General features: G+C 45.8%; 1 long non-coding RNA gene across 2 annotated transcripts in view; it reads right to left on the minus strand.

The window, feature by feature from the left end:
- Window positions 1-5,930: 5,930 nt before the first annotated feature.
- LOC123369276 overlaps window positions 5,931-24,657 on the minus strand; it is a 42,650-nt gene continuing 23,923 nt past the window's right edge. Inside the window, exon 3 of one of the 2 annotated variants that reach the window (XR_006578979.1) lies at window positions 5,931-6,480. This is a non-coding gene — a long non-coding RNA (uncharacterized LOC123369276). Of the gene's footprint in view, window positions 6,481-23,680; window positions 23,927-24,657 lie in introns of those variants that run through there. The other variant, XR_006578978.1, reaches the window with a different exon arrangement.

A 24,657-nucleotide genomic window follows, 5' to 3' on the forward strand; every position in this document is an offset into this window, starting at 1 on the left:
CCTGCACCCAGGAGACTTACGGTGACGGTCAGCTGTGCGGGCTCCATGCTTGCCATGGTATGGTATCTGCACAGGTAACCCAGGAAAAAAGGCTCGAAACGATTGTCTGCCGTTGCTTTCACCGAGGGGGCGGGGGGCTGACGACATGTACCCAGAATCACCTGCGACACTGTTTTTGCCCCATCAGGCATTGGGATCTCAACCCAGAATTCCAATGGGTGGCGGAGACTGTGGGACCTGTGGGATAGCTACCCACAGCTACCCACAGTGCAACGCTCTGGAAGTCGATGCTAGCCTCGGTACTGTGGACGCAGTCCGCTGACTTAATGCACTTAGAGCATTTTTTGTGGGGACACACACAATCGACTGTATAAAAACGATTTCTGAAAAAAAGACTTCTATACATTTGACCTAATTTTGTAGCGTAGACATACCCTCAGATGCTTAAGTGCCTGTCCCTTTAAAAAATAAGACTTAGGCTCCTAAGGCCTGGTCTACACTAGGACTTTAATTCGAATTTAGCAGCGTTAATTCGAACTAACCGCTCAACCGTCCACACCAGGAAGCCATTTAATTCGAACTAGAGGGCTCTTTAGTTCGAATTTGGTACTCCACCCCGGCAGGTGGAGTAACGCTAAATTCGACATGGCTAGTTCGAATTAGGCTAGGTGTGGATGGAAATCGAACTTAGTAGCTCCGGGAGCTATCCCACACTGCACCACTCTGTTGACGCTCTGGACAGCAGCCCGAGCTTGGATTCTCTGCCCAGCCACACAGGAAATGACCCGCGAAAATTTGAATTCATTTTCCTGTCTGGGCGGTTTGAATCTGACGTTCTGGTTGCACATCGGGGCGAGCTCCGCAGCACCGGCAGCAATGCAGAGCTCTCCAGCAGAGGAGTTCATGTAATCTCTGAATAGAAAGAGGGACCCGGCATAGACTGACCGGGAACTCTTCGATCTGATCGGTGTGTGGGGCGAGGAGTCTGTGCTTTCGGAGCTGCGCTCCAACGAACGGAATGCAAAGACCTACGAGAAGGTCTCCAAAGCCATGATCCAGACAGAGGATACAGCCGTCATGCAACGCAGCGCCGCGTGAAAATCAAGGACCCCAGACAAGCCTACCAAAAAATCAAAGCGGCCAACGGACGCTACGGAGCCTGCCACCACTGCCCCACCAGTGACCATGGACTCTGATGATGGGACAGTGTCGACGGACAGTTCCTCGACGATGTTCACGGACGGGGAAGATGAGGAAGGGTTTGTGGAGGACGAGGCAGGCGATAGCGCTTACAACGCTGGTTTCCCCGACAGCCAGGATCTATTCATCACCGTCACGGAGATCCCCTACCAACCCTCCCCGGCCAGGAACCCGGATCCTGAATCAGGGGTAGGATATGTCGGTAAGTGCTTTAACAATGTTAACTTTTATTCTTAATATAACAGGAATCTGAAGTGTGTGAAAAGGAGGTCTCTGTATATATGGTGATAGAACAGAAATCCTCCTGGGAGAATGCCACGAAGCTCTCCTGCCATTAATCGATAAGCATCAGCAGGAGGTTCCTGGGGAGAGCTGCCTTATTGGGTGCTCCGTGGTAGCACACTTTTCCGCGCGAGGCTTTCATGCGGTATTCAGGGAGCACTGCCTCCCAGAGCACGGCTGCATAGGTCCGTGGTTCGTGCTAGATTTCACGCAGCATGCGCTCTCTATCTCCTTCAGTGCCCGTCCTCACGGTGATCTCGCTCGGAGACTCCTGCATCTAAGTAGGGGAAGAAATGTTACGTTACGCCTGGTCCAAAGTATTTTTAATAAATAAACGGACAGACGGCATAGCACAGACTCAGCACGCAGCTGCGTGACGAGCGTAACGGAAAGCCAAAGAATCAAATGGACGCTCATGGAGGGAGGGGGGAACGAGGACGCAAGGTATCCCACAGTTCCTGCTGTCTCCGAAAAGCATTTGCATTCTTGGCTGATCTCCAAATGCTTCTAGGGTCAAACACAGTGTCCGCGGTGGGTCGGGGCATAGCTCGGCAATTTACGCAGCCCCCCGACCCCCAGAAGTTAAAGGGAAAACAATCCTCTGTTGACTGTTTTACATGTCACCGTATCTGTACTGAATGCTGCAGATAGACGCGATGGTGCAGCACTCAACACCAACATCCTTGCTCCCCCCACGCTATGGATGGCTGATGGTACAATAAGATGGAAATCCATCCTCATCATCAGCCTATTGGCACATGGGGCAGTGCAAAAGGACTGGTAACCATAACGACCGTACCAACTTGCTTGGGACAGGTCGGTCAAGGCCGCCTGTTGCTAATTTTTCATGGTAGATGGTGCAGTATGGCTGGTAACCGTCCTCATCATTGCAACAGGGGGCTGAGCTCCATCAGCCCCCACCCTTCATTGTAAAGAAAAGATTCAATTGCCCCTGGACTAGCAGAGGGATGAGTGGCTCCCTCCTCCACACCCCTTAATGTCATCTCTGGACTATCATTGCAGCTGGAGGCTTCCTTCCACTCATTTCTCACAAACGACTACCTGTGTCTTATTCATGCATTCTATATTACTTCATCACACAAGTGGGGGGACAATGGTATTGGAACCCAGGAAGGCTGGGGGAAGAATGGAATGAACAGCTGGGGTTGTTTCAGGAGCACACCCTGTGAATAGCGTTCAGCTCAAAATTTATGCAGGATTGGACAGAGAGCAGCTGTGGTCTCTGGTTGTATGATACAGTGGTTCTCTAGTACACTTGCCCATAATCTAGGCAGGACTGATTCTATTTTTAGATACCCAAAAAGGAGGGATTGACTCGGGGAGTCATTCCCAAATTTTGCTTTTGCGCCCCTGGCTGATCGACCAGGGGCACTTATGACAGCACCAAATGGCGCAGTGCAAAAGGACAGGTAACCATGACCATCTTATTACCGTCTTCTTACCAGTTCATGGTATGGTAGACGGTGCAGTATGCCTGGTAACCATCGCTGCTGTCATGCAAAAGCATAAGCATGCTGCTGTGTAGCGCTGCTGGTCCGCCTCTGTCAGCGGCATCCAGTACACATACGGTGACATACACAAAAGGCAAAATAGGGTCCATTGTTGCCACGCTATGGCGTGTGCCAGGGCATTTCATGGAAAACGTGCTCGAAATGATTGTCTGCCATTGCTTTCCCGGAGGAAGGAATGACTGGCGACATTTACCCAGAATCCACCGCGCAAATGATTTGTGCAACAGCAGGCACAGGGGTCTCAACAAAAAATTCACAGAGACAGCCTAGACTCAGTTAATTGTTCGCAAAAAAGTATCATTGCAAGGAATTAACTAACTGTTTCCCATCTCACAGCTTCCACTGTCTCCAGACCTGCCACAGCATCCACCTCGCAGAGGCTGGCGAAGATTAGGCGGCGAAAGAAAAAGACAAGGGACACGATTTTCGATGAATGTGTGGGCTGCTACCTAGCCGAGGCGGACCAGCAGAGGCAGTGGAGGGAGAAAGTCTCTCTGTACCAGCGCTCACACAGCGAATGGGAGGAGAGGTGGCGTGAGGAACACAAGCAGGCGACTCAAGCAATGCTTGTACTACTGAGGGAGCAAACGGACACGCTCCGGCGACTTGTGTATGTTCTGCAGGACCGCTGCAGGACAGAGCCCCCGGCAGTATCTCTGCAACTGCCCTCCCCCGCCACAAAGTCACATTCCCCCCTCACCTCAAATAACCAGGAGGATGCCCGCCCTGGGCCGTGAATACTGTCACTGCACCCCAGCAGAGTGCTCAAGTAACCAAAAGCTCTCATACCCTACGTTTGCATAAGTCCTTCCCTTCCGGACTCAAACAAGTCCCAATCCCAGTCCCATCCCATAACTGTGTACTTAAGTAATAAAAATACTTTGCTGTTAAGTACTGTTTCCGTCATGTTTCTTCACTGAAGACTGTGTTTGAATGGGGTGCGTGGGGAAGTGCGTTGCTAATTGCATAGGACAGGCACCTTTCGCAGGGTACAGACACGGGGGCCGGATCAGCAGCGGGTAACACACACAGTGCAGTCAGCAGGCACCGTGGTTGGTATGGGAGGTGGTTTCCAGGTTCTGTGTGGGCGGTGGGGATGTGACTTTTTAGCGGGGGAGGGCAGGTACAGATCTTATACAGCGGTCCTTGTCGTGGACCGCTGAGTCACGCAGCAGAGGAATCTGTATCCGTCCTCCTCCGCCACAAGGCCACATAGCCCCCCGCACACAGAATCCCAAAAAGGAGGGATGGCAGGCTCCGTTGAAACAAGCAGTCCGGCAATGCGGACCGCTGTAGGAGCAGGAGCCTGTCATTCCTTGAGTTTAGAGGCGGTCTTTACATCAGCGCACACCCTACCCACCGCAGTCTGCGTTCCAGTTTCGACCCTTTAACGAAAAGTCATGAATAAAGAAACCTCTCCTCAGTAACAGTGTGACATGTATTTTATTTTTACACGTGTCTTGGAAGTGGAGGAAACGGGGAACGGGGTATTTAACCGAAGAGTAGAGTCAACAGTAACTGGGTAAAGAAACAGGGGCAGGTTCAGCTTCTCTGTAAAGAAACTGAACAGTCACAGGTCACGCTGCTCGCTGGTATTTAAAGAGTTCCTTGTCGCTGTCCCAGGCGCCTGTATAGGGCTTCATGAGCAAGTGCATTAGCGGGCAGGCTGGGTCACCGAGGATCACTATAGGCAAATGCACATCCACAACAGTTATTTCGTGGTACGGGAAGAAACTACCTTCCAGCAGGCGTCTGAGCAGCCCACAGTTCCTGAGAACACACGCATCAGGAACCTTGCCCGGCCATACGACGTTCATGTTGGTAAAACGTCCCCTATGGTCCCCCAGTGCTTGCAGAACCATTGAAAAGTAGCCCAATTTCTCAGCAGCTGAATGTGGAAGAGGTGGACGATAAAGTGCGAGGAGGAGAAAACGGCGAGGATCGCAGCGGGCTCCATGCTTGCAGTGCTGTGGCGTCCACGCTGTCACTGACCAGAAAAGTGCACGAACAGATTGCCCGCAGGCGCTTTCAGGGAGGGAGGGAGTGAGGGCGTGATTGACGGTTCAATGACGACAGTTACCCAAAACCACCCTCGACACATTTTTTTCCCCCAGCAGGCATTGGGGGCTCTACCCAGCATTCCAATGGGCAGCGGGGACTGCGGGAACTGTGGGATAGCTTCCCACAGTGCACCGCTTCGAAAGTCGACGCCGGCCCCGTTAATGTGGACTCAGAAGTTCGAATTAGTGTATTTAGTATGGATACACAAATTCGACTTCATAAGGTCGAATCCACAAATTCGAATTAAGTAGATTCGAAATAGTCCTGTAGTGTAGACAAGGCCTAAGTAACTAAGGGTACAGCTACACAGAAAACAAACAAACAAACAAAAACCTTGCAGCAATGAATTTCAGAGCCTGAGTCAACTGATTCATGCTCATGCTGCAGGGCTAAAAATAGCAGTGTAGACCTTTGGGCTTGGACTGGAGACCAGGCTCTGAAATTCAGTGAGAAGAGAAGGGTCTTGGAGCCCAGGCTCCATCCTGAGTCTGAATACCTGCATTGCTGTCTTTAGCTCCATAGCAGCAGCCATGCAAGCACAAGTCAGTTGACCCAGCCTCTGCAACTTGCTACAGTGGGTTTTTTTATTGCTGTGTAGATGAACCTTAAGGGACTTCTGAAAATTCTCCACGTAGCTTTCAACAGAGCCAACCATAGGATGCTACCGACCTGTTCACGGGACAGAGCTGGGGTAGACAGCACAGCACTCCATCTGCACCAGTCATTCCTCTCCAGAAGGCCCCACAGAATGCTCCTTCTCCACAAAGGCCCTCACAGGTAGAGTCCCACGGAGATCTAACCTCTGTCCCCTCCTCTTCAATAGCTACATGAGACCCCTTGGAAAGGTGGTGAGACAACGCAGGCCCTAGTGTCAGCAATACCCCAATGACCCTCTCCGTAGTACATTGAATTTTTCACTGATGCAGCCAGTGCTGTTAGCAGCATGTTACAATCCTTCCAGGAGACTGACAAGCAACTGAGCATAAAGCAGAAATCGAGGGAATAGCTTCTCTAGGCTTCTGTGTTGGCACTTTGTTTTTGACTGCCGGGACTAGATTACAATCTCCGCTAGGTACTTGTGATTGTTCCAGTGGTCTCAGGTGCCTGACAGGGATTCTCATCTTTTCTAGGATCAGTTCACAGAGCTTGAAAAGGCTAAGGGAGTCAAACATTATTCACTTTCTGGATTTCTCAACCCAATATGCTCAAACACACTTCAGATACTAGTACTCATAATGGAATATGTGCAGACCACATCTGAGCATGTACAAACCAACCTTGTTTGTGCTATAAGTGGGCAAAGACTTGGCCAAAACGGTGATTGCTTTAAATTCCAGGCTTCAGACATGACATCAGATTTCATTTAGACTTCCCAAAGGAATTCTCCTCTGTCCTGAGAACAAACCTAAGAAAGGTCAAAGAAATATAGGAATTGCCAGTGGTCCTCTTAGTCCAGTATTTTCTCTTTGACAGTGATCAGCACCAGATACTTCTGAAGCAGGTGCAATAAACCCTGAAGCAGATAGTGATGAGCTAACCTACCCACACAGAAAATTTTCTCCCAGCCCCTCATAGGCAGAATTAATGTCCTGAAGCAGGAGGATTTACATCTCTTCCATAACTCACATTTTTGTTTATAAACCTTACTATTGCAACTCTGGACATTCTTGTTATCCATATGAATGTCCAAACCTTTATTGAACCCTGCTAAGTTCTTGGTCTCAGTGATATCTTGTGGCAATGAGTTCCACATACTAAAATTATTGTACTTACAAAGGGGCCCAAAATATGGCTTGCCGTATTAACTACCTTTCACTTTTAACTATCTAATTACAACTATGAGTCTGTAATAGCCTCTATATAGACATAAAGGAAAAGTTTTCAGGGGGGCTCACATTGGCCTCTAGTTCTTGTGAGCAGTTTCGCACCCTTAAGTACCTGTGACTATATTTTTTGCACCTGAAATTAATTATGAATATAAATATTAATAGTTTCAGTCAGCATCTTACTGTTTGTATAGTAGATAACAATTCGAGTGTACAGATGGCTCATATTTATTGTAAATGACCATTCCTCGGCCAAAAAGCTTACACTCTCAAGCCAAGACATAATAGGTAGAAGAAACAAACAAGTGAATGGGCGAAAGGGAAGAATAACAAAAATAACAAGATGTTTTAGCACCAAATAACGGTGTGAACAATTTGTAGCCAGTCATTAGCTGTAATCAGAGTACTCAACAGCCTACCTGTTATTGGAGGGCAGTTTTCTGTATGCATTATGGCAGAAGTGAGTTTTAAGGAGGGACTTGGAGAAAATGGTGGGGGGGAGGCCGGACTGTACAGATATTAACTGGGAGTTTTCTCCCAGGCAGAAGGGAAGGCTTGGGAGTAAGAATGAAGGGACTTGTGGGAGAAGGGGATAATGTGTAGATGAGCTGAAGTTGATGGGCTGAAGGTCATATCAGGCTCGTAATTAGATGAATGAAATCAAATGGTGTTAGGCACCATGATGCTTTTAAAAATCTCGGTAGGTGCCTGTCTGCATTTTTTAGGCACCTAAATACCTTTAGAAATCTGACTATATGTGCCTAAGTCACCTATGAAAATGGGACTGAGTCTTACTCTCTCTTCAGTTCCCTAAGTGGGGATCATAGCATTTCCCTACCTCACAGACATGAGAATCAATATGTTAAAGGTTGCGAGATGCTCAGGTACTACAGTAATGGGAGTCATACAAGAACCTTAGACAGATAAAATCCCAATTTGAATGAGAGAGAAGCTCGCATGTCATCATCTGGATATCACCTGGGCCCGTGGCTCTTGCTTCAGCTAGCATTTGCAAAATCTGGTGCTAGCAAGAAGCTAATTCTTCACGGTGTAATGACTTGTTAGGTCACTAACTCTGGCCTAAATTCTGATGTTTGCTTCAGAGTTGCAATTAATTATTATTATTATTTATTGTGCACAGAGGCCAACCAGTTGATGCCTCATTGTGCTAGGTGCTGTACAAACATGTTGAAAAATGACCCTCCCAGACCCTTCCATAATTTAAAAGACAAGATACAACAGGGGAATGAAACAAACAAGCAGGCTGGGATGGGAGGGTGGAGTGACCAGGTAACAGAAATAATAGGATGTGTGCAAACTTTAGCTGCAATCACAACTCACCACCTAGCTGGTACCAGGTTACCAAACCCAGATGAGCAGATATTTATGTTAATTTGGATTTGATTATATCTATCTATCTCCCAGGTGCATAGCAGGTTAAGATAATCACAGAGAAATGGATAATTAATTAGTACCTGTTGCAACCATTATGGGAGACCAATTTTACTTCCCCTGGCCAGCTGTAGGCTTCTGTAGGCCCCTCAGTGGATCAAGGGCTTAAAGTGAGTGCAGTTTTCATAATCTTATGCAGAGCATGAGGAGCCCTGTGTCAATGTTGGGGCCTAGTAGAACTGCAAGCCAGCAGTGTTACTACCTGCCCAGCTGCTTTTTCGTGGAGGTAGATCTGCTGCGATTGCCAGAACTATTTATGGCCCTTTCCTCTTTCATTGTTCTAGTCACATCTGCCATAGCTTCATAAACAGCAGGGAGGTAGCAGGGGGGAAAGAATGTTTCCTTTCAAGAATTTTCATATTATAAGCCTCTGAAAAGTTCGGATCAAGCAGTTCCATCCAAATGTGTAGGGACTGTTTGTTCCTTGTTTTGGCAGCATTGTGAGTGATGCATGAGCAGCGGTATCCCTTCATTAGACTAATATGCTGTACCAGTTAGGAATGGCAGGAAGCATTGTCTCTCTCTCTCTCTGTGCCTGTGTTATTTTTCTTTAAAGGATGAAGGAATGAACAGAAAACACTGAAGTTTTGTTTAGGTTGGTTGGGGAGCTGACAAGCTATGTTCTGATTGGCTGGTGAGGACTCACTAGAGAGCTGTGGTGGAATCCACACTAGGCAATGTAGTAGCCAATGCAGATGTCTGTTTGGCAGCCATCCTGAGCAAAAACCTCCTTAATTATACAGCAGACTGTTTTTGCTGCCTGGATCTTGGTGTAATAATAAGAAAACACATTTGTTTCCTTTGTAGTTATTGGCCTGTGATAGTGTGTGTATATATGCTTGTATATGTATTGTGATAGACCCAGGCCAGTTGGGAACAGCAGAGTAGCAGAAGGCAGATATACTGGCCACTGGATTAACAATTTTCTGTTCCCTGACTGACCTGAGCGGGGGCTGCTCCAGGCTAATGAGAACAGCTAACTCCAATTAACCTGCAAAGAGTCAGGTGAGGCCATTAAGCTAATATGACCACCTGATTCTAATTAAGGCCCCTCTGATACTATAAAAGGGCTCACTCCAGTCAGGCAGAGAAGAGCTAGGGAGCCAGAGGAGAAGTGCAGCTGAAGGGCTGGTTAATGAAGACACCCTCAAACCATTGGTAAGTGAGCCCTAAGGTAAGGGTGAAGAAGGGAGAAGCAGGAGAGCTGTGGGGAAGGGGCCCAGGGATATGTAGCAACTCCGGCAGTGAAAGGTTGGCTGCCAACAGCTGCTACCATTAGAGTCCCTGGGCCAGAACCCAGAGTAGAGGGTGGGCCTGGGCAGGGGCGGCTCTAGGTATTTTGCTTCCCCAAGCACGGCAGGCAGGCTGCCTTTGGCAGCTTGCCTGTGGGAGGTCCCCGGTCCTGCGGATTTGGCGGCATGCTTGCAGGAGGTTTGCCGAAGCCGCGGGACCAGCGGACCCTCCGCAGGCATGCTGCCGAAGGCAACCTGCCTGCCGCCCTCGCGGTGACTGGCAGAGCGCCCCCCATGGCTTGCCGCCCCAGGCATGTGCTTGCCTGGAGCCGCCCCTGGGCCCGGGTTCCCCTCAACCCATCACTACAGAAACACTGCCTGGAAGGGGAAGTCAGGCCCCTGTCAGGACAGGAGGCTAAACTGTTCTGAAACAAGCCCCTAGAGACAACAGAGAGACTGGGAGTTCTCTCACCAACCTCCTTGCTGGCTTATGATGAAAAGGGCTCAGTAGACTGTAACCCTGGCCTTAGAGAGAGAAGGGCTACGTGGAGGGTTGCAGTGAGCCTCTGAGGCTAGCATAACCACCTAGAAGCGTGGGATCCATGGGGACAAGGTTGGAGCTCTGCCACAGTATGCGCAAGCACACACACACACAGAGCCCTATCATTATAGTAGTGCTTCACATTGACTAGAAGACTTGATTCTTTAGTGGCCCTCTAGTCTGCACAATAAAACCACTTCTGTGAGAGGCAGAAGCTATGTTGGTGGGAGAAGCTCTCCCGAAGGCAGAGCACTATCCACACAAGCGCTTATGTCTGTGTAACTTACATTGCTCGAGAGGGTGATATATTCACACCTCCGAGCAACATAAGTTATGCCAACATAAGCTGTAGTGTAGACGTGTGAGGCTCTGTTTACAGGTAAAACACTACACCAGTGGTTCCCAAACTTGTTCTGCTGCTTGCGCAGGGAAAGCCCCTGGTGGGCCAGGCCAGTTTGTTTACCTGCCGCGTCCGCAGGTTTGGCCGATCGCGGCTCACAGTGGCCGCGGTTTACTGCTCCAGGCCAATGGGAGCTGCTGGAAGTGGAGACCAGTACATCCCTTGACCTGTGCCATTTCCAGCAGCTCCCATTGGCCTGGAGCAGCAAACCGCTGCCGCTGGGATCCATGATCGGCCGAACTTGCGGACGCGGCAGGTAAACATACTAGCCCGGCCCGCCAGGGCTTTTCCTGCGCAAGTGACAGAGCAAGTTTAGGAACCACTGCACTACAGTGAGGGGCAGGGTTCTCTCATCACTGTAGTTAGTTCACCTCCCCAAGAGACGGTAGTTAAATTGACAAAATAATTCTTCCATTGACCTAGCGCGGTCTACACCAGGAGGAAGGTCAGTTTATCCACAGCACTTAACTACTGTATTTTTCACATCCCTGAGCAATGTAGCTGGGTTGACCTAACTTTTCAGTGAAGACCAGCCCTAAGTGAGACTTGCTTTAGAGTATATATTTATCTATCCACATCTTTCTCTCTCTCTCTCTCTCTCTCTCTCCCTCATTTGCTTTGGCCCCGATTTACCACTAGGTTAGTCTGGCTTTATGCTGAACCTGGGGTAATGCAGCAGTGAACCAGGCCCCTCCTCTTCTTTATTTATCTACCTAATGCATACATCCTTCCTTCCTTTTACCTCTCATCTACCTGCCTGATGCTGCATTTATAATGTGCCCATCAGACCCAGGCCATCAAGAACTACATTAAGAATGTCATTATTTTGACCTCAAAGGAAATTTACTCTCCATCAGTCCTGGTTCCAGTAGCTGTTACTTATGGGAAGGTTTTATTGTGGTTTATCCATGAGCAATGTTCCCGAGCCATTCCTCCGCCCCGTCACCGAGGGAAGACTTGTGCAAAAGGATGGGTCTTGTGGCCTGACGTCAGTCAGCCATAGGCCTGGTCTACGCTAGGAATTTACATCTGTATTGCCACATCGCTCATGGGTGTGAAAAAGCCACGCCTCTGAGTGATGTAGCTACACTGACTTGAACCCTAGTGTAGACAGTGCTAAGTCAATGGACAAATTCTTCGGTCCACCTAGCTACCATCTCTTGGGGAGGTGGATTACCTAAAGCGACAGGAGAATCCCTCCTGTCGGTGTAGGTCAAGGATTGGCAACCTTTGGCATGTGGCCCACCAGGGTAAGCCCTCTGGTGGGCCAGGCCAGTTTGTTTACCTGCCGTGTCCACAGATTCGGCTGATCGCAGCTCCCACTGGCCGTGGTTTGCTGCTCCAGGCCACTGGGGGCTGCAGGAAGCAGTGGCCAGCATATCCCTGGGCCCACACTGCTTCCAGCAGCCCCCATTGGCCTGTGTAGGTAGTGTCTACAACGATGTGCTGTAGCATCACTGCTATATCATACTAAGGGTAGCCATACCCTTAGGCTCTTCCGGGGCTCTTGGGATGAAGGGTTCCATCACCAAAGAGTTGTATTTAGCCTCTCTTTCTCTGTATAAGCATTTATTGCTCTTACTCTCTCTGTCGGTACATGTCTGCCTCCATCTATTTCTTTCTCTTCCTTCAGCTGATCTATTTATTTGTCTGTCTCTCACCATCACGACACACACCGTCTTTCTCTGCATGCATATGTTTCATACTTTTCATTCTGTCTTTTTCCACCTAAAGGGAAAATCCCAGGCCACTGAGAGTTTTGCCATTAGCTTCAAAGGGGCAAGGATTCAGCCCTATTTCTCTGTCATCTGACTCACTAGTTTCCCCACATCAGGATATTTTGACCTTTCTTTCCTTTAGTCTCTATTTCTTGAGGGCCTGATGCAAAGTCCATGGAAAGACTCCCATCAACTTCAGTTGGCCCAGGGTCAGGTTTCCATTGAACATCCTTGCTTATTTCTTCACCGTCCCATTGCACAATAAGAGATGACCTCCCCTTCAGAACAGGGCATGGCTATTGTAACACGGATCATAACCAAAGAGGTGCAAGGGAGGGCAGAATCGTTCCATCTAGGGAGTGAAACGCTCCGGATCAGAGTGACACCAGGATATCAGGATAGTGTGGAAAGAGAAAGCTTTCTCCCACTGGGTAACCCGGCAGCAACTGCTTTTTCAGTAAACATATCATTTTGTGCTCAATAAACACACATTCCAGAGCAATGCTCTCATTGTTTTTTTTTCTTCCTCTGTAATGCATTAATGAAGAAATAAAATTTAGATTGTGTAATGGTGACAGCTTGAAATGATTTTGCCTAGTGATATTTCTCAGTGAAGTTTTGGAACGGGAGGAAGGAGAAAGACGACAGAATTTTATTCAGCCTTACCACCATGAAGAACCCCCACCCCTCAAACACAATTAACTTTCCCCTCCCTAACCCAATAAAACTACCTCTCTCTCTCTCTCTGAGCTTTGTCACGTATGGGGCTGTTTGTGGAGGAAACAATACCAAGTGCGTTTATATGAGGCTCCTGTATTAATTTTTGTTTTATATCCACTGGAACCCTCGAGTAGTGAATTCATTTCCTGCTATAGTAAACATTTCTGATGGCCAGGATTCTTTTCCTTTTCCCAAATGAACACAAACCCCTGGTCTAACTCACCAGAAGCACAGTCTACACAAACAGACGTATCGGCTATATTTTCAAAGAATGCATCTTAAGCAGGCAGGAATAAAAATAAACAAACAGGAAAGTTTCATGAGATCATTTCAAGAGCCTGGTGCAAATAGGAAGCAAGCAGGTTTTTGTGTTTGCAATTGCCTGCCTCGCTGAGCCTTCAGTTGCACGTGGAGGGGGGAGGGAATCAGATTTTCACCATATTCCAGGAAACAATTTTGTTCTCCTAGTTACATACTCACCATTGCCCCATTAATTGCTAAATAACATACACATTCCCTTATTTGTGACCGCATTTGCACTATGCAAATGTCTTCTGACAGCTCTCTTTTCCTGTCATTAAAACAAACAACGGCCCCTGTAACCGAAAAAAGCAATCAGTAACAAGCAAAAGCTGATTTTTTTTTCTGGTGCTGGGACCAAAATGCTGCTAATTACCTTGAAATAGTCACACATTTTTCCTAGCCTCTGTTTGCCAGGAGCTGGGAATGAGCGACAGGGGATGGATCACTTGATGATTACCTGTTCTGTTAATTCCCTCTGGGGCACCTGTCATTAACCACTGTTGGAAGACCAGATACTGGGCTAGATGGACCCTTGGTCTGACCCAGAAGGGCCATTCTTATGTTCTGTCCAAAGCCCTTCTTACTCAGCACAATGGTGATGCCCATGTGTCTAAAATAGTTATTCTTCTGAAAGAGTTAAAAGAAGAAAGGACACTGCTTGGCAAGATAAGAACTCCTCCTGTCTTTGCTTTCATACATCTGACATGACAGAGTTATATAGGCAGCTTTTTAAATATTTACCTGAACTTGAGGGGCAATTTGAATATCCCTCTAAGAAGAGGGAAACGTTAATAGATAACTAAGACCATGTCTATATTAACACTTATGTTGGCAAAACTTTTGTCGCTCAGGGGTGTGAAAAAACACACTCTTGAGCGACATAAGGTTTGCTGGCATAAGTGCTTGTGTCCAAAGCAGTATGTCGGTGGGAGATGCTCTCCGCCGCCATGGCTACCCCCACTGCTTGAGCTGGCTTGTTTTATGTAGACGGGAGCTCCATCGGCATAACATGGCAGCACAAGAGCTCTGACAGCAGCACAGCTGTATCAATACAGCTGTGCTGCTGAAAGCTTGTAAGTGTAGACATGGCCTAAATCGTCAGCCCAATCCTGGGAGGTACACTGCTGGGCAAACTCACCTCCCATTAAAGACATGAATGCCTGTAAATGAAAAGTCTGGAAGAGGTGGTCGCAGGAATGGTGAGGATGCAGATAAATTCCAGTTCAGTCTCCCAAAGGGAGTCCTTTCGGGGGTAGATTGAGGATTATTTTGCTAGGGCTTGTGGGATTCCAATTCCAAGAAGCAGCACAGACTGCAGAGTGAGCCATGGGCACAGCACAGAATCAAACTGTTCAACACTGTTTATCCTAAACACGGTCTTTGCCACTTTGGGCTGAATGCTCAAAAGAAGTGGGGCTCCTAGCTTCCATTTAGGATCCTCACTTATATTGAAATCAGCTCCTTTGGGGCCTTCAGTGCTTTGTCCCTTCATGCTAAAGGCAGCTCCTCCCATGGACAGGGACATCTATATTTTACAAGTGATTTCAGCATCTTACAATAGTGAGATTTGATTTTATTGTAAGCAGCCAGGGCAAAGGACACATTGTTCGCCCTGGTTTCTCCCACTTTCACTGAGTTCCAGAAGTGTCAGAACGAGGGAGGAATTGCTTTGAAGATTACACATAATTACAGTGGTGAGGGAGAAGGAAAGGCTGTGTTCTCTTTACAAACAAATACACAGCAGCCCTTATGGGCCATAACAAGTGGTTTCTTGGATCAGGCCGTACCCAGGTCTCTCTTAGACTGCAGTTACCCGAAGTCAGGTGTTTGTGTAGTTTTAACCTATGTTGGGGTCTTTCCTCCAGTGTAATATTAACATCCATAAAGAGGAAACATTCTGAGTATGTGGTTCCCAAAGGAAACTCCAAGGATACATTATAAACCATGTGGTTTGTAAGTATTCTTACTTTAGGGCCACATGCTGTACTTAATTATGCTGTTATAAATTCAGAGTAACTCTAATGAAGTCAATGGAATCACTCCAGATTTACTCTGAGATTAGAATCTGCCTTTGCATCTTTGCCCAGCTCTGCGATCATTTCACTCATATCTCAGATGCAGTCCTGGCCTGCGGAAAAGCTAAGTGGCTTTCTCTGATCAATAGCACAGAGTTACCTAACAGTCTGGTGCTACGAACTCTCACTCACCTGAATAGTTCTTTCTCAGCTAAAACTTCCCATTAACAGAAGAAGGTCTCCTGGTTGAAAGGTGGCTGGTATCTTTACACTCAGCATGCTAACTTTCTTCTTCCATTGGATGTGGCCTCTTGCCTTGACCCCTATTTTCTTTTTGTTCACATGTTAAAAACCCCACTCCTTATCCTACATTTACACCTCTTCTTTTTAATGCATTGGAGCTGATTGGCTTGAATGCATTTCTTACCTTAAAAACTGATTGTCCTACTGCTGTCAATGAAGATAGTGTGGGGAAAATGCATTAATATTTTCATTGTTATCACTAAGGACAACTATAAATAAACCCTCCCTTACAGTATTTATATATTATTACATCATGTTGCCATTTAAAAAGAAAAGCAATTGAAAGTGCTGAATAATGTAAGAATAATTGCCTGTACATTAGTTCCGCTGTCACTGCCATTATGTTTGGGTCTGTGACATTGCCATATTTGTCATTCCGCCCAATGTTGCGTGGCATCCATGGTGACATTATAATATCTGTGTGCTTTGTGTAATAAAATGCAGTAGCTTTCATGGTATACTGGGATTAGCTATTATATAATGAGAAGGCTTTTCTGGAGAATTTAGCCAGCATATGTTCTTTTTTCATTGGTTTCTGTTGGGCTGAATTTCTATGAACTGAAGGATACTTGTTTGGATCCAATAGCTTTTCAAAATAGTTCAAGTAAACATACTTACTGAGCCAGATTCTGATACCCTTATTCACACTGAATAGTACCTTATTCCATGGTTATTATTTGTTTGTATTACAGGAATGCCTGCAGGCCCCAACCAAGATCAGAACTCCATTATGTTAGGCACAGGACAAACACAGAGTGCGAGACAGACCTTGCCCCAAAGAGTTTACAATCTAAAGAAACAAGACAGACAAAGAGAGGGAGGGGAAATAAAGAAATAGAATAGAATAATTGGAGATATACCAATCTCCTAGAACTGGAAGGGACCTCAAAAGGTTGTTGAGTCCAGCCCCCTGCCTTCACTAGCAGGACCAATTTTTGCCCCAGATCCCTAAGTGGCCCCCCTCAAGGATTAAACTCACAACCGTGGGTTTAGCAGGCCAATGCTCAAACCACTGAGTTATCCTTCCCCCCAGTAAATGAACTGATTTGTCTAAGGTCAGGCAGCAGGTCAGTTCAGCGCTGGGACTAGAACCCAAGTCCACTAGACCCTTACTGAAGTCGATGGGGGCCTTTGCAAAGTATTACTAACGCCAATTCTCAAGAGCAGAATCACTTCCATTGCTTTTTTTTCTTGCCTTCCTGCTTCCTTTTTTTGTTTGGGGATGTGCGTGTTTTATGTGACTCGGTTAGGCTATGGTTAAGTTGCCTTCATGCTGAGTCTACGGATTTTAATTTCCTCACTTATGACTAGCTTCCCTTTTTTGTTTTTATGTTTTATACCTCAAAACAAAAACCTTTGCTAAACTTGAATGCCACAGTGCAAGTTTTTATGGCCAGGTCGTTCAGCTTAAGTATGTTGTAGTCACTATTACCTAGTGGCTTAACTACAGTCACTTTTTGAACTAACTTCTGTGGTACTTAAGACTAAGCCAAGAGCAGCCTCTCCTCTCGTGTGTTCTGGAAATATCCATTCCAAATGTATTCATTTAAAATGCTGAGAAATCACTTCTCTGAACCTTGCCCTGACATGACATATGACCATTTTATGTGTAAATTACTGCAGTCATCTTTTATTACTGCTTAGATTTAGCTGCCTCTTTGATCTACCTTTGCAATGCACATTCAATATCTTTTCCCCGATCTGGAGGCCAGAAGTATAACACCCTATGAGTATGTTTGTATTCTTAGGGTTTAGGATTTCATAGATTCATTCATAGATTCATCGAGTTTAAGGCCAGAAGGAACCAATAGATCATCTAGTCTGACCCCTTGTATATCATAATCTGAGACCATTAAATTTCACCCACTTATTGAAGACATCAAGAGATTGATAATTCACCACTTCCTTTGGCAGTTTGTTCCTGAGGTCAATCACCCTCACTGTTATAATGTATGCCTAATTTCTAATTTGTCCACCTTCAGCTTCCAGCCACTGGTTCTTGTTATGCCTTTGTCCACTAGATTAAAGAGATCCTTAGTACCCTATATTTTCTCCTCATTAAGGTACTTTTACACTGTAATCAAGTCACAGCTCAATCTTTTTGATTTGCTCTTTGCTGGAACTCTACTTACGACTTTCACTGTAAAGCATTTTGTCCAGCTCTCAAATAATTTTTGTGGCTCTTTTCTACACCCTCTCCAATTTTTCAACATCCTTTTTAAAATGTGGACACCAGAACTAGATGATATTCCAGTCTTTGTCTCACCAATGCCATATACAGAGAAAAAAATCACCACCCTGCTCCTATTCATTACTCCCCTTCTTATACATTAAAACATTGCATTAGCCCTTTTCACCACACCATCATACTGAGAGCTCATACTGAGTTGCTTGTTCACTATGACCCTTAAATCCTTTTCCAGAGTCATTGCATTCCAGGATGCAGTCCACCACTCTGCAGGCATGGCCTGCATTCTTTATTCCTGGAGGTATAAAACTTTCCTTTTCGCTGTATTAAAATGCATTTTATTTGAATAGGCCCAGTTTACCAAGGGACCCAGATCACTCTGTGTGACTGCCCTGTTCTTATCATTATTACCATTCTGCCAAACTTTGTGTCATCCACAAATTGCATCAGCAGTGATTTTACATTTACTTCCAGATCATTGATGAAAAGGTTGAATAGCACCCGGCTAAGTACTGATTGCTGCCGAACCCCACTAGAAACACCCCCATTAACAATTACTTTCTGAGATCCCTCAGCCAAAGTTCTTAGTCCTTTTGACATATGCTTTACTGATGTGCATAATTTGAAAATCAGAATGTTAGGTGATATTATGGCAAATGCCTTACAAAAATCTATTACGTCTACACAGTTATCTTTATTAATCAACTTGTTGTTCAATATGGCTTCGACTGAATGATCCTCTCCAGTCAGAAATTTTATCTCATTAGATTTTAAGGAATATTTTAGGTAGACTGCTTCTGTTTGAACTGCATGACTCAATCTGCCCTCCTTATATACTTTATACCCAGTTAATACAGTTTCTTGTTGATGTTGCTGATTCTTTTTATTCTACCATGTTTCAATTTTAATGCCGCAAGGTCTTCTTCCACTGCCAGGCATTCTAGTTCTCTAATTTTTACTTTTAAGATGATTTTACTGGTACATGGACATTTAAGGTAGAATTAATGTTAATTAAAATTGGGCATCCAAGTCCCCTTGGCAGTTTTGAAAATCTCAGCCTTAACATTTGTATTTTTGGCCATGTGCCTTTTTTGATTGAACTCCTTTAGGAGACAAACTGTTATTTTGTTGAAATGGACTTCTGGGATCTCAGCTTGCCCTTCCTGCAGTTCAGCTATGATTACTGCCCTGTCCTGGGTACATAGTTACCTTTGTATTATTGACAACTCCAGCAGATGTCTTAGCCTGATCTAAGTGCTCCTCAGGGCCCATCAGCCTCTCCCAGTTCCTCATGTACATAATCCCCCTAAACCTTGTTGATCTTCTGCACCAGAGTCCTAGCTCCTGTTTGGTTAATATGGAGGATCTGCCTTCTCCAAAGAGAACAGAGGATCCTGTAGGATCTGCCATCCCTCAGAAGTTACCAGTAAAGGATTTGCCTTCTCCAAAAGTTCCCCACTTTCCAATTAACTTAATTCCCTCCTCTTTACTCTATTTTCTTATCCACAGGCCTTGAAGTTCCCCTATTTAGCTATGTGCATGGAACTGAAGCAGTTCAGAAAACCTACCATAAAAAGCCTGGACTGAAGTCTTTGTCCTAGTAATCTAAATTTAGCTTCTAGGACCTCTTTCCACACTTTCCAATATCACGTATGATGAACACAGACTTCTCTACAGCACTCAGCAGAAGTTGATCTTGATATCTAGTAAGATCCTTCACCTTGGCATCCAGTCACCAAATCATATTCTTCATCACCCCATACACGGATACTGTTACTTTTACAGTCTGTCTATGAAGATGGAATCCTCTAGTGCTACAGCCTGTCTACAGCTTACTATGGTATCCCCATCTCCTGGGGGAGCCTCTTTGGTGCATGAGATCTGATCTGACTTCTCAGTGTCTATTGGAAGACTGTTCCTGTCTAAGAGAATTTCTCCCTGGATACCTCCTATTATGAGGCAGGTATTCTTACTGTAATATCTGAGTGCCTCACAATCTTAGATAGATTTATCCTCACAACACCCCCGTGAGTTAGGGAAGTGGTATTATCCCTAGATGGGGAACTGATTCACAGAAAAGCTAAGTGACTTGCCAAAAGTCACACCGGAAGACTATGGTTCAACAGGGAATTGATCCTGCATCCCCTGTTAAAGCCATAACCACAGGACCATCCTTTCTCCTCAGCCTCCAGATAACCCGGGGAAGAAAAGAGAGTAGAAATGGGCCAAACACCATGAAATGTCTATGTGGCTCTGGCTCCAAACTTCTCCAACTTTTGAGGAGGCTTGGATTGGGACTTCCAGTTCAGGGCCAGCTCTAGAAGAAAGGGTTGTAAAATAGCCACAAAGAAGCCAAGACAGAAGTCTTTTTTCTCCTTCTGCCCTTCACCTGTGCCTTTGAAATCTCTGCAACATTATTTCCAGAATTCTAGGCCTGTCACCCAACTCTCTGGCATGCTTGGGACACCACCACGTCTCCTTCTCCCCCACTCCAGAAAAGTCTAGCTACAGCCTTGATCATGATGCCCAAGGGGCTTTGGAGTTTGTCGGAAACAAAAGGAAAACATTGCGAAAGGCAGTGGTGTCAAATAATCCTTCCATTTAGTAGGAATTTTTCTCCCCTTGCATTTCCAGGCACCACCTGCTGCGTGAGGCTGCTGGCCAGCTCCACTGAGCCTCTGTAGTAAAACAAACAAAAGCATCAGGAAAAAAAAAATCCTCTTTATAACGCCTGTTATCCTCAGGCTACCTTCCAACACTCTCCTTTTCTCCCCCATCCCAATCACTCCCTCCAGGGAAACTGTCTATTACAAAGCCAGAAAGCCTTGTACAAATGGCCAAATGACTGATGCACAGCTCTCATCTTACTGAAAACAAGACTATTTTCTTTCCCCCTCTGTCTTGTCTAAGCCGAGAGAGGTTTTTATTGATGTCCCAGCCAAAACAAGAGAAATGAAATGTTATCACTTCAATAGCAACAGCAGAACAAAAATGGGCCTGAAACAGACAGAATGAAAAGGGCTGAGCAGGGAGCATAAAGGGGAGTGGGTGAAGTTGAGCCCTTGGTGATGTTTATTTCCTGATGATCCATTCTCGCATCATAAATATTTATGTGCTCCTCTCTGTGACTTTTAGCTGCAATACAATATATTAGCTAGTTAGTGATTTGGGCTGACGATTATGTTTTGGAGCTTGGTGGAATTGGTGGGGAGTTCTTATCTATTCAGCATCCGGGCACCTGCCTGCTCATCCTTTCATGCTTCCACTCTGCTGGAAATGTTGATTAGGATCTGTGCTGTGCTAAGGAAAGAGATGTCCCTATTCTTTCAAGCCACAGAAAGTCAAAGGGAGAATTGGTGACTGACTCTCTCTTCACAATCTCCCCATGAACTCTGCCATCTTGACTTCCCACTTCGGCCTTGGAAGAAAAAAAAAACCTTGCAGCATCATATTTTTGTACTTGCTTTAGGCACCATCTTATAATGAGCTTCTGCTAAACAAAGTAACCCTGTATGCAGCATGAACACAGAGTCATAGATTTTTAAGGGACTGCTATGCTCATCTGTTCTGAGCTCCTCAGTAACACAAGTCATAGAATTACTGTTGTTGTCCGGAAAGTGGATCCAAACAGCCATGTGGAGAGAAGGTATCAGAACTGCGTGGTGATTGAAATCACCTGCAGACATTTGAGAGGGGAACGTGGAAGCACTGACTGTATTTTCCTGCTTCAATAGACTCTGAGACGATACAATTAGAGGGATATTGTTGTGCAAACAAGATCATAAACAACTGCTCACTGGTAGTGGGTTGTTTCTTCACTGGTCTACTTTGGCTCTTATAAAAGTTGACTCTATGTTCATCATATTCAAAGATACCAACCGAGAGCCAGATCCTACCCTTCTTTCCTTCCTTTGCTAGATATAAAGCCCTATGTAGCTAATCATTGGCACAGGAAACTGCTAGGGCAAATGGATTTGTGTGCCCTTTGGCTCACCCTCTCTTTCTCTGCCAGATCATGGTTCTAGCCTGTCTGGCTCTCTGTTAATCTTTACTCTGCTCATCTGTGCCCTCTTGATCTATCCCAAGACATTTCAATAAGGCACCAACTCAAATTTTCTGTGCACATACTCAGAACTGCACTTATAAAAATATTACCCCCCACTTTGTGGGGTCCATAAGAGGTAGCGGGCGCAGGAATGCATGCATATGTTTGGTGAATCTGAGGCTTGTGGGAATGTAACACTGATAGCTCTGGCTAGAGCCATACATGTGCTTTTCAAGTTTCTCCCCAACCATAGCGCTCTGGGCAAAATCTATGTGAAACGCACTGGGGGAGTGTGAGTTACAGGTCCCAATCTGTGCCCGATCCACAGAGGATGTAAATCTGCTACAGCCCCAGCTAGAGGAGCTTGGTTCTTTAGTGCATAGAGGAATGTGACACTCAGGCATTTTCTTATTTTCATGAGTGCAGCTAAAAAACTAAAACAAGAAACTCGGGCCCCACCCAGACACTGAGCAGGGTCTGACAGCCAGGCCTAGCCTTCGAGAAAGGCTGCCTTAGGAGATCCTTTATTAGTACATTCACCACACTGAGTATTGTGATATCATTGCTGTACGATCTGAGTCTAGAAATGGTGTTCAATGCTGCTGATATGACATGGCCATCACCCCTGGGAAATCGCGTGGGAGGGGCTAGCTATATTCCCACTCTCCCGGTGGTCACCACATACCCTGCCCTCTCTCCCCCAGTCAGCATCTCTAGATTTAAATCAACAACTGGGTGTCCTTCTGAAAGAGATGCTTTCAGTATTGCCAGCCCTAAATGTTCAAAAAACATGAGTCAGGCTCACCAAAAATCATGAGATTGTCTTTCAAATCATGAGATCATGTCAAGATAATAGAGTTGGTGTTCTTTTTATTTGCCTTCTGCTTTTTGAGCCTGTAGGGTGCACTGAGGTCACATTTTGAAGCTCTCTCCACAACCATGAGGGCTAGACACTTACTTTTTCTTTAAGAATGAAGGCTGGAATCATCACGCATCCACTTGATTCCATGGGCTTTAAGGAACACAATAATTATCACGAGACTCATGACAAAATCCTAAGAGTTGGCAACAGGTACACAAACATTAGCCTGTTTTTTGTTTGTTTGCACTGCCCCTCAAGTCAGACTTAGCACATTTACCTTGCTCTGCAGCTCTGTAATTTCAGGCTAGGGTTAGCATGTAACTAGTCAGATTGGGGCAAGCCCTTATTACTACTATTCTGGTTGTGCTGTGTGGGCCTCGTGAACAGAACACTCCTCAGAAACCCAGCTTGAATGTCAGAGCCGCCTATGCTGTATTTTATTTCACACGCTGGCAGTGGGAGAGTTTCCCCAGCAGAAGTTAGTATAACAAATGCCCAGGAGGATTCCATTGCATTAATGACTCTGGGGCACTGGCTACAATGAGCTCATAGATACTTCACTGGTTGCCTCCCATACCAGAAATCATGGTAGGGAATGCTGTAAAGCGGTGAATACATCTCACCCTTTTCCATATTGTGACCCGTGTTACAATAGAAAGGAGGTCCAGGACAGCTCCCTTTCTTCCCCTTAGCCATAAAGAAAGGGAGGCCAGGTGCAAATCACAGGCTGAGAACCCATCTTGTATGGCCTTCAAAGGTAACTAGTGAGAATGCTATTGGATTACTGGCTATGGGGAGCTCACAGTTGTTTCCATACCAGACTCCCCCACAAGAAATAATTGTGGACAATACTAGGGATGCCACTTGCCCAGGTTTTCCTCTACAGATGCTCAGTACACACTGCCAGCTCTCCAGTTTTATGGACTCAAGGTCATCCCAGATGTTCTGTTTCTTTGTACCTCAGAGGTGGCAACATTAGACAATACTGATGTAACACCAATGAGTACAGTTCCATAGTATCCCAAGACCCACCAATTCCAAAGCTCTGAATCCTCACACAGGGGACATGCAGAATTCTCTTTTGAACATCCTGGGACTATGAAGCCCAACACAGGGGATCTGCAGGATTCCCCCTCTATGCCAGAGTCCTGAACTCCATCCAAAACTCCCTTGTGAGGGATGGAGGGTCTTCCATGAAATGTCTCTCCCCTCTCTTGTTATCTCGCTTTCCTTGTCAGTCAGTGAACTGTGAAGCAGCAGAAGAGAGAGAAATGAACTCTGACCTCATTTTTTCTACAATTAGCCAGAACTATGCTTTTATTTTTTATTTTTTCCTCTCCACTTTTTAAATGATTAATAGGACAAGTTGGTCCTTAGCTTCTGCAGCGAGCCGGGTGTGCTGACAAAGCATTACATCGCTTCTTCCAGGTCACCCAGCAGCAGGCCACGTCTTTGTGAAAACACAGGAATCGGATGGAGGAATTCAGAGACTGACATGCAGGAATTTTTGCCCTTCAGACCCTGGCAACTGTATAGTCTGCTGCGGTCTCCAGGCATTAGTGACTGCCGCGGGAAAGGAGCAGATGGTGAACCACAACCTGCGATCTTTTCAAAACAAGTTTTTTTTCTTTTTAATGTGCAGCCAGTGACCCTCATTCTATTTTACATAGTCATGGTCTCCGGTGTGCAGTAAATTGTATTGGATGACAAAACACAGGGCTGTAAACACCCTTAATTTCAGTGCGCAAACAGAACCTCACTCTAGTTAACCCAGCATCTGAACATAGTCTGAATTCCACTCTGTCTATTTCAGTACAGCACATACACTTTCCCCCACCTCAGAACCTATTCATCTTCTGCTGATGTGTGACCCAACACTTATAGTTGCAGGGGGTATGAGTTATCTCCTTTCCTGGATGGTCCCCTTGATGTTTGTGTTTGCAATGCATATTGCTAGATATCAGTGACCATTAGCAC

The sequence above is a fragment of the Mauremys mutica genome, chromosome 4 (assembly GCF_020497125.1).
Source record: "Mauremys mutica isolate MM-2020 ecotype Southern chromosome 4, ASM2049712v1, whole genome shotgun sequence".
NCBI classification, from domain to species: domain Eukaryota; kingdom Metazoa; phylum Chordata; order Testudines; family Geoemydidae; genus Mauremys; species Mauremys mutica.